The sequence below is a fragment of the Callorhinus ursinus genome, unplaced genomic scaffold, assembly GCF_003265705.2.
Source record: "Callorhinus ursinus isolate GAN/ISIS: 27379988/994484 unplaced genomic scaffold, GSC_fseal_2.0 scaffold42, whole genome shotgun sequence".
In the NCBI taxonomy this organism is placed as follows: domain Eukaryota; kingdom Metazoa; phylum Chordata; class Mammalia; order Carnivora; family Otariidae; genus Callorhinus; species Callorhinus ursinus.
In genome coordinates this window covers 6,588,050-6,605,816 of record NW_027397104.1, presented here as the reverse complement: position 1 = coordinate 6,605,816, position 17,767 = coordinate 6,588,050, and the positions used below count along the sequence as shown (strand labels likewise).

The following is a 17,767-nucleotide window of genomic DNA, read 5'->3' as shown; positions in this document are numbered from 1 at the left end:
AAAACTAAACAAACCTATCCATCATCTTAAGTTATTTCTCTGTAAACTATTTTTACAGTCATGCATGTACAGCACAAAAACGAAAAACCCTAAAATAAGTTAAACACATGTTTTGTTTTACTAGTGATTGATGTATATGAAATAAAGGATATTAGGAAATTTGATTTTACAGAATCTTTTCTTGTATATTTGTTCTCAGGTTGCCTAAAACATTTAGATACAAATAAGTGTAGCAAAAAATAACGAAAGTACACAGCAGGTAACTTTACAAAGAATGAAATATGAACCATTTTCTGCCCTCATCCAGAGCAAAGTGGGTCACAATTTTCTGTAAAGGAATGCTTCTATAGCTGTAGTCAAAAGTGTGCCCATTAAAAAAAGGTACAGCATGGGGAATATAGTCAATGGTATCATGATAGAGTTGTATGGTGACAGATGGTATCTACGCTTGTGATGAACACAGCATAATGTCTAGAGTTGTCTAATCACTATGTTGTACACCTGACACAGATGTAATATTGTGTGTTAACTCTATTCAAAGTGTGCACACTGAGATTGTGTATCCCACAAATACACCTCATTTAACATGTCATGACCATTGAGATATAGCCACAATATACGCAAAGCACTGGGCCAAACATTTATAAGTTGAATAAAAATTCCACATTCCTATATTAAGTGCCTCAAAACCAGACACCTGCCAGGGAGTCCTCTTGTGATGATGAGCACAAGGTAATGTATGGAATCGGTATATGGTACACCTGAAACTAATATAACACTCTATGTTAACTATACTGGAATTAAAAACTTGATTAACAATGAATAAATAAATAAAGGCCAAAAAAAGACAATTCCCTACATGTCAGTCCGCTCTACTCCTCTAATACTAAACAGAAAAATCAAACAAGAAAGATAAAACTTCAAATAGAAGTAACATAAACCTATCACAAATCATAAACAAAAATCTGTGGGATAGCTTGGATGATAAACAGTCTACTCTGTAAATTTTAGAATGAGGCTGACAAAATTTGGAAGGCTAATTTTCCCTTCTTTTTCCTGCTTCAGCTTTGTTTCCTTGGTTATCCAGTGTTTGCAAGGTCAAATTGCCTCTCAGTCATTGCATTATTAGCCTGCTGTCTTTGTATGACTCTTCACTCAGTGTATCAAGTTCAGCAATGGTCTCATCAAAAGTTGTCTATGCAAGAGAGCAGGCTTGCTCAGAGGAGTTCAGACCTTATAGTAAAAGACAGAAAAGTTAAGGATGAGACCCCATCTGATAGGATGTGTCCATTGGCACGTCCTTTCTGCTTATTTCAAAGCTTGTTGGTATGCTTGTGGTGACTGATCCACAATCCCTTTCCTGTCAGCACAGAAGCTACCTCAGCCGTGTAATAGTAAGAGTCCCCTTTCACTTTCAAATAGAAGATTTCGCTCTCTGCTCGCAAAGCATTGTGATCAAGAACTTCAAAAGAGATAGTATATCATCGCAGATGTACTCTAAGCCTCGTCACAATTTTCTCTCTGTACTCATGAATAATACTTTTTTTTTTCCCCCTCAGCATCTTCTGTCCTTAGCTCAGTACTTGAGATGACTCTCCAAAATGACCTATGGCTCTTTACATGTTTTGCAAGTAACTGAGAAAAAGATACTTTCCTCATTGGAGATAATTCAGCTCCTTGCTTGGTTACAGACATTATGCAGGCTGCCGAGTCATCAGATTGCTTAGCCTACTTGGTCAGTTTTGCTTCTATTCCAGCTTAACTTTTCCTTTTTGTGTCTGAAGTGGTTGGTAGAAGATAGATGGGGCTCAGTAATTTCTGCCCTTTTGTTTTCAAAGATATTTTTATCAGATCAATGGTATTCTCATCTATTTCTGAATTACTAAAAGTTGTTTTTGAATTTTATCAAATGCTTTTTCTGAACCTATTTGAAATAGTCATATTGTTTTTCTCTTTTAATACCTTAACGTGGTGAATTATATTTATGGATTTTCTAATATAAGCCTGAAGAAGAGCAGTCTTACACATTTTCTTTTTGTATAATTTCTTTTAATTGTCTTATATACCCAAAAAAGGCATGTTTTTCAGTTGTTTTTAACTTTATTAAAAATTATATGCTGTTATATGTAATAATTTAGGGCTTTTTTTCTACAAATAATATATTGTTAATGTTCATACTTATTATTGTAGTTAGCTACAATTCATTCATTTTGACTGTTGCTTCGTATTTCATTTTGAAAATAAAATATTACAGGCTTATTCATATTACTTATGGGACTTTTTATAAGCTATAATAATAAAGACAGTATGTAACTGGCACAGGGATAGAAAATTGGCCAATGGGATCGAACAGAGAACTCAGAACTAGACTCAGGCATCCATTGAAATTTAGGTACATCGGGGTGGCCTGTCTCAACAGTAAGGAAAGGTGAGAGAATTCAGTAAATGAAACTGGATGACTGGTTACCCACAAAAATAAAATCATCACCAGATAGATTAAGGATTTTATTTTTTTTATTTTTTTAAGATTTTGTTTATTTTTGTTTATTTGACAGAGACACAGCGAGAGAGGGAATTCCACATAGCAATCACTATCATTTCTTTGATAGAACTGATTTTTAAAGATACCTGTACTATTGCTCCAACACATTAATTAGCTGTCAGATATCATCCAGACTATTTTCTTGCACTGAAATCCATTGCTTGAGAGATAGTAGAAAGCAAACATTGAGGGTGTAAGTTTCGGAAACAAGTAGGCCTGGGTTCACATTCTAACTCTGTAACTTAGTAGCTATTTGGTGTTGAACAAGTAAATCTTCTATATCCTGGCTTCCTCTTCTGTAATATCAAGATAATAATAATAACAGTACATATTTGATAGATTTTAATATGTTTATAGTATTAAATGAAATAATATATACAAGGCACTTAGCACAGAGTAAGAACTCAACATAGGACAATTATAAAGAGTTCATTTAGGGGCGCCTGGGTGGCTCAGTCATTGAGCGTCTGCCTTCAGCTCAGGTCACGATCCCAGGGTCCTGGGATCGAGCCCCGCGCCCGGCTCCCTGCTCCGCGGGAAGCCGGCTTCTCCCTCTCCCACTCCCCCTGCTTGTGTTCCCTCTCTCGCTGTGCCTCTCTCTGTCAAATAAATAAATAAAATCTTTTTTAAAAAAGTTTATTTAGAAATAATTTTGTCCCAGTTAAGTGTTTCTATAATGACATTTTGTGATACGGTTTTGTCCTGAGCTTTGGAAGAGGAATTTTCTACCTAAGAGAGGCTAGATTCAAGACCCTCCTCACCCTAGAAAATAACCTGTAGAAATAGGTTCCCAGTGGATTTGTATGTGTTTAGAAACCTATACATCAAACCAAAAATGATTAACTGAGGAAAGAAAGAACAAGTTGATTTTTATTTCTTGAAGAAGTATCAACAACCCTGAGTGTAACTGTGGGATGCTTTTCACTAATACTCTGTCTATTCCTGTCAAAGCCCAAGAAAATCTGCTAGGCTGCGTCTGTGGTGGGAGAGTCACTGGGGCGTCTCACACCTGCATTGACAGGCTCTTCTCACTATCTCTGTATTTTTTTCCCTGTGCTATTTTGGAACAACATCTATATATTTTCCTTTTCTTCGGTTCAAAACAAACAAAAATAAACTAAACTAAGCTAACTAAAGGGAACAATACAAACACTCCTCTCTGAAACAAAACCACCTTGGAAAATATATTCTTTGTATCATAATAGAACCAGAAGCTTTTCCTCCATACCGGTATCTGTAATTCTAAAGAAAAATAGCATTGACCAAAAGTTAGGAAACATTGTAAAAATGTTATAAAGATGTTGGAACTTTCCAGGAAATGGCTAATTTATTAGCATCACTAAACTGGAATAACTTATTATCCAGATCTGGAGTACCCTACCCTTTTAATGGCCCACCTTGTCATTTATACTCTTATTCAGCATTTTTTTTTGCATGAGAACCAATTTATGGAAAATAAAGATATTTACTGACGTTTAACTTTTTGACCTTTAGTAAAAAGTTTTAAAAATATGTATCTTTAAAAAGTTGAAAAATGGTCACTTTAAAACACCAAACCATAAAATAAAATAAAATATGACTAACATCCAGAAAAGAGTGTCATTTAACAGGTAACAAAACACATTCATCTATTTTACTTTACTGAATCCCAAGGGGAGAGGGTATAAATTTTACAAATTAGACTACCTATTTATTGTACAAAATAATTCCAATGAGAAGATAATTTTGCTTTATTTTTCCTATTACAGAGAAGTAGCCAGATGAAGGCAGCTTTCTATAAAGCTCTTATCCTGGGGTGCTTCGGTGGCTCAGTCGGTTAAGCTTCCAATTCTTGGTTTTGGCTCAGGTCATGATCTCAGGGTGGTGAGATCAAGCCCCTCCTCGGGCTCTGTGCTGAGCCTGCTTAAGATTCTCTCTCTCTCCCTCTCCCTCTGCCCATGCTCTCCCCCTCCCCCTGCTTGCACTTTCTCTCTTAAAAAAATAAAAATAAAAAAATAATAAAAAGCGCTCATCCTGAAATTAAATTGGAGGCTACATTCTGAATCTATATGATGTCTGTTTGATCACAGGTTGGTCACTGCAGGTACCTAGGTGTAGATTATACCAATTACCTTCTGAGTTCTTGTTCTCACTTTTACTTGTTTGTTTAATTAGTTGAATCTCATTGCCAGTCAGGTGTAGAAGCCTCAAGATTTATCCTTCTTCTTAGAACCTTTCAGATCTTATCTTCTTAGATCTTTAAGTGTTCTTGCCACACACACACACACACACACACACACATAACTAAGCAGCGTGCTGAATATGTTAATTAGCTTGATTGTGGTAATCATTTCATAATGTACACATATATTAAAATGTCACATTGTACACCTTAAATATATATGATTTTTATTTGTCAATCATTTCTCAATAAAGTTGGAAAAAATATGGGCCACAAACTGTAACTCACAATTATGGGAGGATCAAGCTATAGCCTTTTCTCTATGGAAGTTTCTGTTTAAAGGAGAATGCACGAAGCCTTTAAGTATTTAAGACGTCTCTAAAAGGAGCAAGTGGAGAGACACAAATCTCAACTATAAAACCCTTCAGCTGATTAGGTCAGAGCCGAGGAAGCATTTTCTTTTCTTTCTGAAGTCCGAATCTTTTCCTCTTAATTTTATTTTCTTACAGTGATATGCCTTGGAAGCCGGAGCACCTCAATTCTGATTCACTAATTTTGTATGCCATTTTTCAATCACTCTTTCTTCTCTCATACCTCCTCTGTGATATCCTGGCTCCCTACCCTCCCTCCTGCAGTCTTAGAAGTGTGATAGAAACCCGGTGTTCCACTACAGAAGGAGATGCATACAGGTTAAACTAACCAATCAAGCATCTATATGATGCAGTTTGTGCTGCTCTAAATATAGTGATTAACAGAGTTAATGTTGTGTTATATATTTAAAACAAACAAATTGTGAACAAGGCTGCAGTTTTATTATGATCTGCCACCTACTGAATTCATGACTTTGAATGATTCTTTTACGTTTCTGAACTTAAGTTGCCATGTCAGTAAAATGAGAAAAAAATAGAAGTATATCTACTCAGAAGGTTATGTGTAGTCATTTTGCATATAACATATGCAAAAACATCTCTACATGGGAGGTATTCAAAAAGCCTCCATTTCCAGTATTTTCTATGGTGAAACTAATTTATATTTTCTTAAATTGCTGTTTTGGCTTTTGACTAAAAATGATTGAATTCTAATTTCAGGGAAAGTATCTTGAATCCAATTCCAGCACTTTGATTACCAAAGCGAAAAGCGAGTGCTAAAACTGTCAAGCGACAGCAAGTGATTCAGCCTTCTTTTTGCTGGATTGTTTTCTGGTTAAGTTAACACACATTTCAAAACTCACCCAGAATCGTTGCCTTTTGGCTTTGACTCTGAACTTAAAGTGATGATATTTCAAGGAAAACTGAAATGCAAAGGGATGTTATGTTGCATTTACTTTAAGGTTCATTCACTATGACTTTTACATGACTTGTTAGACATTAGCCTCCCTGTTTTGAAAAGGCCAGGTACATCAGGGTCTGTGCAGAGGGTGAACACCATTAGTTTGCACTTTATCACTGTCATCCAGCTAAGAATGGCCGCATTTTACATTCCACAGGTAATGGAGGATGTCAGAGCTGTTTCAACTCTTATACAAGTCAAAACTTCACAAAGACTCAGGGTTTCTGATTTTAGGCGAGGAACACTTTCTCTGTCCAGGTTCCCCAAATAACCTCCACCTGCTCTGCGACGAGACTGTAGTAATTATTGTCTGTGAGTGTGTTTTGTAACCTATTGATGAACTCTGGGGTAGAATTGGTTCAGAACTTATTATTTAAATAAGTTATTAGAGGGGCACCCAGGTGACTCAATTGGTTAAGCATCTGCCTTCGGCTCAGGTCATGATCCCAGAGTCCTGGGATCGAGCCCCGCAGCAGGGTCCCTGCTTAGTTGGGAGTCTGCTTCTTCCTCTCCCTCTGCCCTTACCCCCTCCACTCATGTTCTCTCTCTTTCTCTCTCTCTCTCTCAAATAAATAAATAAATTCTTAAAAAAATAAATAAGTCATTAGAGGGAAGAGTCAAACTTTGCTTCAACTCTTTTCTTCAAACTGGATTTTAACTAAGATTAAGTATCATAATAACATTGTGCTACCATTCATTCTTCACATCAACTCATAGATGTGTGGGATTTCAGAGACTCAAATGATAGCGTGTTCACTCGACACAGTCCTGATCTCGTGTGTGCCCACCTAAGCACAGCCCAGCCTGCTGCAGCCCCCAAACAGTGACGGTCTTCTATTTCACTTCATTACATCTTATCACACTTTTCATTTTTTATTCCATTAAGGCAGGCTCATCTTCCCCTCACACGGCCAGAGGCTACCTACTGGTAATAAACCTCAGTTTCAAACCTACTCAAAAGGGGAGAAATCAAATGAGTAAAGAAGGAAGTAGACCACAGCTGCTGCTTCTTTTCATACTCACAGATTTTCTGCAACTTTAGGGGATTTGTTAAGATCCTCAGTGTAATAGTCTGGGATGGACATAAATTGTGTGTTAGAAGATTGGATTATAATTCTAACTCTGGAATTCATTAACTGAACACATGAGCATTTCTATCATCAATGTTTTCATATTTACAAATGAAGGATTGGACTAGATAATTTCTAGGTCACTTTCAGCTTGGAAAATATATGCTTCAGACAGTAAGAGAAGAAACATTTACTTTTTGTGTAAATAATTGTATACATGTTCTTGATTCTCAATGAGAAGACCAGCATTAGACTTTTAATTCTTGGTCTTTTTGGTAGTAATATTACTGTTAAAATGAATATGTGCTTTTTATGATGGTTAATTTTATGTGTCAGTTTGACTGGATTTGACTCAGATATTTGAATAAATATTTCTAGATGTGTCTGCCATGGTTTTTCTGGAAGAGATTAGCACTTGAATTTGTGAACAGAGTGAAGTAGATTGTCTTCACCAATGTAGATGGGCATCATCTAATCTGTTGAGGGAATGAATAGACCAAAGAGATGGAGGAAGGGAGAATTCTCTCTGCCTGACTGTTGAGGTGACACATTGGTCTTCTCCTGCCCTTGGACTGGGACTTACACCATTGGTTCTCCTGGTTCTCGGGCCTTCAGACTTGGACTAGAATTACCCCACTCGCTTTCCTGGGTATCCAGCTTGAAGAAGACAGATTGTGGGAATCCTAGGCCTCCATAATCATGTGAGCCAATCACTTATTTTATGTATATATTTCATGGGTTCTGTTTTTCTGGAGAACACTGAGTAATATACTTTTCTTTGCAAAAACCAGAGTTTTGAAAATTATTGACAAATTAATAATTCTTATTTTTAATTATACATGTTCACATGGCCTTCAAAACACTTTTGTACATATTAACTTATTTTTTTTCCTTTTCTTTTGTTAGAAAATGTGAATTGCTTCAAACAACTGGACAGGTATTACCATCTCCATTTTAAAGACAATGGATTCAGGATGAGGAAAAATTGGGGGGCTTAGCAAAGAATTTGTGGTTAGTTAACAGCAGGAGATAAGGTACAATTTAAGTTAGCTAAATGCTAATCATATATATGCTTATTTGATTTTTAAAATCAACATCTTATTATGAAAGATAACATAGAGAAACATGCATAATACTTATTCAGTTTAACAATAGCTGTAATGAGAACACCTGTGTAATTATCACAGCCGTGAAGTATTAGAACATTACTGGCATCACAGAAGGCTCTCTAGCTCCTCTGTGCCAGTTATCAGTTGATTGCCTCTCGCCTTGAAACTCACCTTTTTTTATCTGCTCCGCGATAATAGGGCTTTAAGCACTTTTTTTCTTGGCTGCCAATGCGATATTAAGCGTTATGGGTAGAGGGAGCTAGAGGGACTTTGCCAGAGGAAGGGGTTTTTCTCTTACTCCAGTGTGTGTTGCCTTTGGCATGTATGGTCTCTAAGTATGTGCCGCATTGCTGATGCAGGATTCTCAACGAGGCGATGTCCTAACTCCCTTGGTGTCTATCATTTAACCTTGACCCGTCTGTACCCCAGAGGGATGTTTCCTGCTTGCCCAGTGACTGTGAACCATCTTCGGCCTCGGAAACTCCGTGAACTTCCGCCACGCTGTGGGTCCCAACTACCACACTTTCTTAACAAGGTACGAGCCCCAATCTTGAGGAAGGACACCCCTCCCAAGTTTGTCCTTCCGCATGTACCTCCCTGAGCCATAACGGATTTCTCAGAATTGTAGTTACATATTTGTAATTTCTCCTCTGTTACAGTTGTTTGGGACCCTGACTGATGCGCCTCACAAATCACAGATCCCTCATTTCTCCCCAGAGGCGACTACTCTCCTAACTCATTTTAAATGATTTCCTTGAGTTCCTTTATAAGTTTGCTACTCATATATACATTTTTAAAAGGATGAACAAGTTTGAAAAATTCCCTGCCAGTGCAAGTGTGTGGGAAGGGTGTTTATGTGCAATGTTGGCAATGAACGTGTGTCTTACACATGCGCAGACACCTGCAGAACCAGAGGGCAGCTGAGCATGCCTGTTCTTGTACATTTAGGGGTACTGTGACTGGAGGGAAGAGTAGTATGAGTGTGTTTCCTTGTAACTATGCACGTGTGTGAGCAGGTGTGTGACTGAGTGGAAGCAAGGAGGCTCTCTGCCCAGGGAGCGCCAGCTCTTAACCTGTAAAGACCCCCACTTTTGACTCCAACTGAAGTGTGGTGAGGTGAGGAATTTCCTTTCTCACGGTGGGGAGGGCTGGGTGTTGGGTTTCATCGCACTTTTAAACATAGTGTCATTTTGTCTTTTTTAGAACTCTATGTAAACACAGTGTCTATAATCTTTTGTTACTTGCTCTCTTTTGTTCAAAATGATGTCTTTTACAGACACTGTTTTTGCTGTACCTGTGGTCTGCTTTATTTATGTATCCACAATGTGTTTCCCATTCTAAAGTTGTGTGGCATTTGGATTGCTTCCAACAATCTGACAATTAGGAGCAACTGTGCTCTCAACATTCTTGTATCTATTGCAAAAAAGCATTGTTTATCTCTATGGACTATACACAGGGGTGAAATTTCTGAATTAAAGGGACTACCTCTTCAACATTTCTAGATTATGGTATATTGTTCACCAAAGAGGTAAACAAAGAGCTTTATCAAAGAGGTACCAATTTACAATCCTTCCAGCCATGTAGGAGAATTCCGGTAGCTCTATATGCTTGTTAACATATATTAGTATGAAGTAAAATATTATTTAGCATTTTCTTGACTTCTGAAGTTTAGTGCCTTTAGTGTATGTTTACTAGTTATTTGGTTTCCTCTTTTGTGAAATGTTCTAAGTCTTTTACCTGTTTTACGCTCTGGTTGTCTGACTTTTTAGAGTTTTCTTCCTTATCATAAATAATCTGGATAAAATCCTTTTATCAGCTATATGTGATGTAAATACCTTTTTCCATTCCATGGTGCTTGACTTTTTAAAAATGATATCTTTTGAAGAAGGCAAAATAATGATCATAATTTTAACATTGTTGAATTTATTAATCTTTTTCTTCATGGCTACTGCTTTTTGTATTTTAAGATACCAAAGATATTAATATATTCTTCCATATTATTTTCTAAAAGCTTTATGGTTTTGCCTTTCACATTTAGGTTTTTAATCTACCTGGAATTGATTTTTTTATATGGCATGAATGCTCTTGCTATTATACCATAATTCCTAAAAATCAAATGTGCACAAGTTCACCATTACTATTTAGCTTATGCATGTACAATTTTAGGAGAGCTAGCCTGATAGAGAAGGGTGCTGAATTGGGTGGGTGGGGGTGGGGGTAGAGACTTTTCTTTTTAAGAAACCTATAAGTAAGCTCTTACTGATGGGAAGTAGTTTACTTCCATAACTTCAAAAAAGCTAATTTTATAGATAAACCAATTAAGGGTTAGAGAGTTGAAGGAAGTTGGCCAAGGTCACACAGTAGTATCAATTTGAGCAAGGATTCAATTTTTTACCATTGGACTCAAAAGCTTCTGCTGTTCTGTCTCTCTAGGGAGGGTGTGTGTGTGTGTGTGTGTGTGTGTGTGTGTGTGTGTGTGTGTGTGTGTTCCCTTCTTATTTTCTTTGCTTTTCCATGCTTTTAATTTGACATTGGATTTTCCAGGGATAATAAACTATCTCTGATTCCCATTCTGAGTGTTGCCTGTGCTCAAAGTTACTCCACTTTCCTTATAAGTGTTTTCTTATGTTTTTAAAATAGTCCCATATGCACTTATGCTTCTCTTTCTCTGTTTGTTATATTGTCTTTCAATAAAAAATTTTCATTCAATAAATATAGACGTTTGACTATTTCCTTAAGTTTGAATTCTTATCCTGTATGCAAGGCCCCCGGAACCTGCTCTGGTTTGCTAGCTACATTCGGTGGAGCCCTTGGGGGCTCTGACAAATTCCCACATAATACACACTGGTGGTTGCTGGGCTAAGCAGGTTGGGTTTTGCTTCCCTCATCTCACACAAACTTCAGCCAGAGAAACTCTGATTTATCTGTTGTATTTGTTTGGGCTGCCAGTTAAAATTCATTTGAATAAAGGTTTTTGCCACTAAAAATGTCTGAAAACAACTGGTCAATCAGAGTGAGGAATTTTAGAATGTAACAGGGTGCTTTCATTCATCCAGTTATAAGATTATTAAAAAAACTCTACTGTAAGGGAAACCCTCCTACACTGTTGGTGGGAATGCAAGCTGGTGCAACCACTCTGGAAAACAGTATGGAGGTTCCTCAAACAGTTGAAAACAGAGCTACCATACGATCCAGCAATTGCACTACTGGGTATTTACCCCAAAGATACAAATGTAGGGATCCGAAGGGGTATGTGCACCCCGATGTGTATAGCAGCAATGTCCACAATAGCCAAACTGTGAAAAGAGCCAAGATGTCCATCGACAGATGAATGGATAAAGAAGAGGTGGTATATATACACAATGGAATATTATGCAGCCATCAAAAGGAATGAGATCTTGCCATTTGCAACGACGTGGATGGAACTGGAGGGTGTTATGCTGAGTGAAATAAGTCAATCAGAGAAAGACATGTATCACATGACCTCACTAATATGAGGAATTCTTAATCTCAGGAAACAAACTGAGTGTTGCTGGAGTGGTGGGGGGTGGGAGGGATGGGGTGGCTGGGTGATAGACATTGGGTAGGGTATGTGCTATGGTGAGCGCTGTGAATTGTGCAAGACTGTTGAATCACAGATCTGTACTTCTGAAACAAATAATGCAACATATGTTAAGAAAAAAGAAAAAGAAGAAGATAGCAGGAGGGGAAGAATGAAGGGCAGTAAGTCGGAGGGAGAGACAAACCATGAGAGACGATGGACTCTGAAAAATAAACTGAGGGTTCTAGAGGGGAGGGGGGTGAGGGGATGGGTTAGCCTGGTGATGGGTATTAAAGAGGGCACGTTCTGCGTGGAGCACTGGGTGTTATGCACAAACAATGAATCATGGAACACTACATCAAGAACTAATGATGTAATGTATGGTGATTAACATAACAATAAAAAAATCTGCTCTGGAAAAAAAAACTCTACTGCAGAAAATTAAATTTACAAAGTTTTTAATTCTGTAATTAATAAGTGAATTTAGTAAGGTCAATCCAAAAAGTCAATTTTATTTATATGTTAATACAAACAATTGGAAGGTGAAATAAAACAATATTTATAAGAGCATCATAAAACCCAAAGTACTTAGGAAGATATTTTTTATTTTTATTTTTTTTAAAGATTTTATTTATTCATTTGACAGAGAGACACAGCAAGAGAGGGAACACAAGCAGGGGGAGTGGGAGAGGGAGAAGCAGGCTTCCCATGGAGCACGGAGCCCGATGCGGGGCTCCATCCCAGGACCCCGGGATAATGACCTGAGCTGAAGGCAGATGCTTAACGACTGAGCCACCCAGGCGCCCCAGGAAGATATTTTTTAAAAAGACATGAAAGACTTCTGTATTGAAAACTACAAATAATTGCTAACAGATTTCAAAAAGCATAAATAATTTAGAGCTGTATCATGTTCATGGGGTGAAGAACTCAGTATTATGAAGGTATATGTTCTCACCAAATTTACTTCGACACTATCATAATAACAACCTTACCTTCTCTGGTTTTCCTTCTGCCCCTGGATCTTGCTTATCCTCCTGATTACTTTGTTATTTCTTCAATGCCATCAAGCTATGTATATGTATAAGTATATGCATACTTATATGCTTTGGCTGAGCTAAAACTAAGTACCTAATCTATGGTTTCTCCACTTTACTACTGACACTGGGGGCTGGATAATTCTTTGTTATTGGAGGCTGTTCTGTGTGTTGAATATGTAGCAGCCTCCTTGTCCTCTGCCCATATGGTAGCATCCTCCCATTTGCGACAAACAAGAATGTCTAGTCATTGCTAAATGTCCCCTGGGAGGTAAAATTGCCCCTAGTTTAGAGCCACTGACTTGACATATCATTTGCTGAAGCAAAAATACCAACTTTTCAAATAATATTTTTCTTCCTGCCATTCCATTTACTGCTTTCCAATGTTGTTTTTTTATCCCAGTTCTTGCCAACTGCTTTATTATAGATTGAAACATTTGCAATGATTACATCCCTTTAAATCATTCATTTATTTCCCATTAATTATAGAATTAATTCCAAGTTTCTTAGCATGCCATGAAAGCTCCATCTACTTCTCCAGTTTCTTGTCTCACCATACCTGGTTTTAGATGACTATTCTTGATGCATTACTTTTTTTAAATCATTCTGGGCTCACACCACTGTATTGTTTTTCCTTATGTTTGTGCTACCTTTCTTCCCTTGATCTGTGAATCAGATATTTCTTATGTGTCTCTTCAAACCCTCTTGGGTCCATTTCTGACTTGCTACACTGTGTGTCAGTAGTTTTGTGGTGGCTTCAAGGAGTCTGACACGAGTGTGGGCCTGTATGTGTATGTTTCATATCCTGCCATGGGTTTTTCTCATGTTGCCATGTGAGATGCTGGTGGAAATTTGCCTGATACTCATGAATGGGTACAGGAGAAATTGATGCCTGTGGGGCCATTATTTTTTTTTCTTTTTCTTTTTCACCTTTTTTTTCTTTTGACTTTTTACATTTTTATTTTAATTCCAGTTAGTTAACATGCAGTGTTAGTTTCAGGTGTAAAATGGAGTGATTCAACAATTCCATATATCACCCATTCTCATCAAGACAAGTGAACTCAGGGCACCTGGGTGGCTCAGTCGGTTAAGAAACTGCCTTCAGCTCAGGTCATGATCCCAGGGTCCTGGGATCGAGCCCCGCGTTGGGCTCCCTTCTCGGCGGGAAACCTGCTTCTCCCTCTCCCACTCCCCCTGCTTGTGTTCCCTCTCTCACTGTGTCTCTCTCTGTCAAATAAATAAATAAAATCTTAAAAAAAAAAGACAACTGCACTCATTAATCCTCATCACCTGTTTAATACATGCTCCCACCTCCTCCTCTCTGGTAACCATCAGTTCTCTATAATTAAGAGTCTATTTCTTGGTTTTGTCTCTCTCTTTCTCTCTTTTTTTTTCTCATTTGTCTTGTATCTTAAATTCCACATATGACTAAAATCATATGATGCTTGCTTTTCTCTGACTTACTTCGCTTGGCATTATACTCTCTAGCTCCATCCGTGTCATTGCAAATGGCAAGATTTCATTCTTTATGGCTGAATCATATTCCATTATATATACATATATATACACACACCACATACATATATATATCTTTTTTGTTTTATTTTTTTAATTTTTTATTGTTATGTTAATCACCATACATTACATCATTAGTTTTTGAGGTAGTGTTCCATGATTCATTGTTTGCATATAACACCCAGTGCTCCATGCAGAATGTGCCCTCTTTAATACCCATCACCAGGCTAACCCATCCCCCCACCCCCCTCCCCTCTAGAACCCTCAGTTTGTTTTTCAGAGTCCATCGTCTCTCATGGTTCGTCTCCCCTTCCGATTTCCCCCCCTTTTTTATCTACTCATCAATTGTTGGATGCTTGGGCTGCTTCCATATCTTGGCTATTGTAAATAATGCTGTTATGAACATAGGAATGCATGTATTCCTTTAAATTAGCATTTTTGTATTCTTTGGGTAAATACCATTCTTGAACAATAGGAGATATAAATAAATGTTTCCTCCTTCACCCTCTGGGTGGATAGTTTTGAGAATATTCTAAAACGTTCCTGAGAAAGTTCCACATAATCAAGCACCGGTTACTGGTCTTGGTATCCAACCCAATAACATATGCTTACATTGGTTTGCCCACCTTCCCTGTTTTGCTCCTGCTGTCCCTTACTTGTGCAGCTTAGGATCAATTCCCAAACAAACTACCTGCATATAAGCCTTAGTCTCAGGCTCCGCTTTAAAACTAAGGCAACCTGGCTAACTTTTGTTCCTCCTTTAAGATGGCTTCTTCATCTTCATCCTGTTAATTCTCTGTCTTCTCAATCATCTTTTTGTTCAGTCTAAGGCTGAGAACTAATTCTTTTTTTTTAAAGGAGGTAGTCCCCTTTTTTATTTATTTATTTTTATTTTTTAGAGATCTTTATGTATTTATTTGACACAGAGAGAGAGACACAGCGAGAGCAGGAACACAAACAGGGGAAGTGGGGGAGGGAGAAGCAGGCTTCCCGCCAAGCAGGGAACCTGATTCGGGGCTCGATCCCAGGACCCTGGGATCATGACCTGAGCCAAAGGCAGACGCTTAACTGACTGAGCCACCCAGGCGCCCCCTGAGAACTAATTCTTGTGAGCATATAAGTTTAAGGAAAACACATTTCCTCTGAGTCTAGAGAAAGCCCTGAAAAATACATGGAATCATGTGTCAGAATTTGTACAAATTAAATTACAATATCATATTAAATAGCCTTATTCTCTGTGAGTCAGTAAGCAAGAGAGGACTTGAGAAGACTGAAGGCTTGAAGAGGAAGGAGAAACTGAGCTAGATCTTCCATGAGGAATGCTATGGAATCCACTAGAACTGAGTGAAAAAAATCACAAGATAGTGGAAGGCATCCACAGAGGAACAGATGTATATATAACAGGGAATAATACATGTATATTTTTAATTAGTGGACATATGTGGTCCCCTCAATGCCCATCCCCGGTCCTAGGGGTAAAAAGTTTTGTTTCCTAGATCAGCTGTCTACACTCCCTTTTGTTATGTAGAATCAAGGTTATTTGCTGAAAGAAAACTAAATGCACAACAAAGGAGAACGTGTTGATATTTGTGACAAACAGCTGGTAAGAAAGGAAAAGAGAACCTGGGAGGATATTGTCTCAGATTTGAGGGAGCAGTTCCCATTCGTGAAAATCTTGCCTAGATCATTGGGAAGAAAGTTTTCTTCATTAAAAGAAAAAGAAAAAACCCCAACAACTCTGCAGCTGAGATTCAGAGCAGAGAGAGAGAACAATGAAGAGGAAAGACTACCAGCCTGGGAACCGGCAGGGCAGACAAGAGTAAGAGGTAGTATAATGATGTGGGAGTCTACGAGAGAGTCCTTGAGCATGCCGAGTGTGCCAGAGTCGGCCAAAACACTGCTAAGGCCTTGTTAAGGGACGTCCATGAGTAAAGCAACCTCTAAGTATACAATACCGTGTCATTAGCTACAGGCACTCTGCTGTATAATAGTTCTCCCAATTACTGAAACCGTGTACCCTCTGATCATTATCTCCCCCACCTCCCCACCTCGCCCAAGCCCTTGGGAGGCACGATTTTACTGTTTCTTTTGGTTTGACTATTTTAGATTCCACAAAGAAGTGAGATCATAGAGTAGGTGTCTTTCTAGGTCTGGCTTATTTCACTGAGTATAATGTCTTTCGGGTCCATCCATGTGGCCCCAAATGGCGGGATTTCCTGAGCTTTTAGTGTCCTAGCCCCAAATCAGATATATGCATTATGCTTTTTAAATTGAATTTCAATGATATTAACAGAGTTAAAGTGAGTACTTCAAATGTGGCAAGATTTGTGCTAAATGCTTTATCAACATTATCTAAACAAACACTTAGTATAACCACTTAGAGACCGTTATTGTGGATAGACAGTAAATCTAGACAAGGTAAGTAATTTACCTATGGGCACAATACATATGATAACTCTAGGAATAGATACCTCCGGTCTGCCTGACACAAAGTCCATGGTTGTAACTAGTAGAAAGTATACAAAAAGTCACCAAATGGCCAACTATGATCTAAAATAAGAAAGTCTAGGGAAAGTGAAGGAATACTGTCAAGATAAATACTTCTATATAATTTGACATTATTACTGACAGCATTTAGAAAGCAAACAGATGCATCTGCATTAAAGGGCAGGGGGAGAGTATCAGGTGGCAGGTCTATAAATAGTGGTATGTGCCTACTAATTAAGATGGATAGCTGAGTCCTTGGTTATACTTCTATTTTTGTTTATAAGGTATCATTTTCTCTGTAAGGATTGTTGAATGGCGGTTGTTGTCATGATCAATGCGTAACAAATGAAATAAGTTAATATCATTTCTAGTTGAAAAATACCATTCATTTGGATTGAAATGAATGTTTAAAACCATGAAAAGTGTAAAAAGAAACTGAGCATCATTGCAACACTTATCAATAAGATCTGAATCTGTGTCTAAGGGCTGTCATTATACTCTTGAGAAGAGTATGAAGTGCAAAAGTTAAATTTTTTCCTTAATTCATTCAAAAAACTTTCATGGAAGAGATTCTGAACAAAAAAAAATACTTTACTACTTTAATTGGTAGATATTAGTATCCTCTTCTTATAAATAAAGAAACAATGGTTTGCAGACTTTACCCAACACACCTGTGGTCATACAGCTGGTGGGTGGCAGATTTGGCTTTCTCGTCAGGCTTGTCTGGTTCCAAAGTCTGCTCCATATTCCCTAATTAGGCAGATTCACACAGTCTTGCAAAAATAAGCAAAACAATCCCTGGGTGCCATCAGCGCATTATCCTTCCTCCTCCTCCTAATAACAACCTTTGGGGGAAACCTCATGGATCACAGGCTTGGGCAGAATGTCACATTGTCTGACAGAACGTCGGCTTAAAAGGTCAATAAGCTTCTCAGTAAAGCATTCTAATCATCCACGGAAAATAAATTGCTCATATTTC

The 17,767-nt window shown here is 37.9% G+C and overlaps 1 long non-coding RNA gene and 1 pseudogene across 3 annotated transcripts in view; one reads left to right on the top strand and one right to left on the bottom strand.

The window, feature by feature from the left end:
* The window catches only part of LOC112809615 (uncharacterized), a 115,048-nt gene that overhangs the window by 39,075 nt on the left and 58,206 nt on the right, over nucleotides 1-17,767 (top strand). The gene's annotated exons all lie outside the window — the stretch shown is intronic.
* LOC112809562 (14-3-3 protein zeta/delta pseudogene) lies at nucleotides 1,037-17,533 on the bottom strand (annotated as a pseudogene).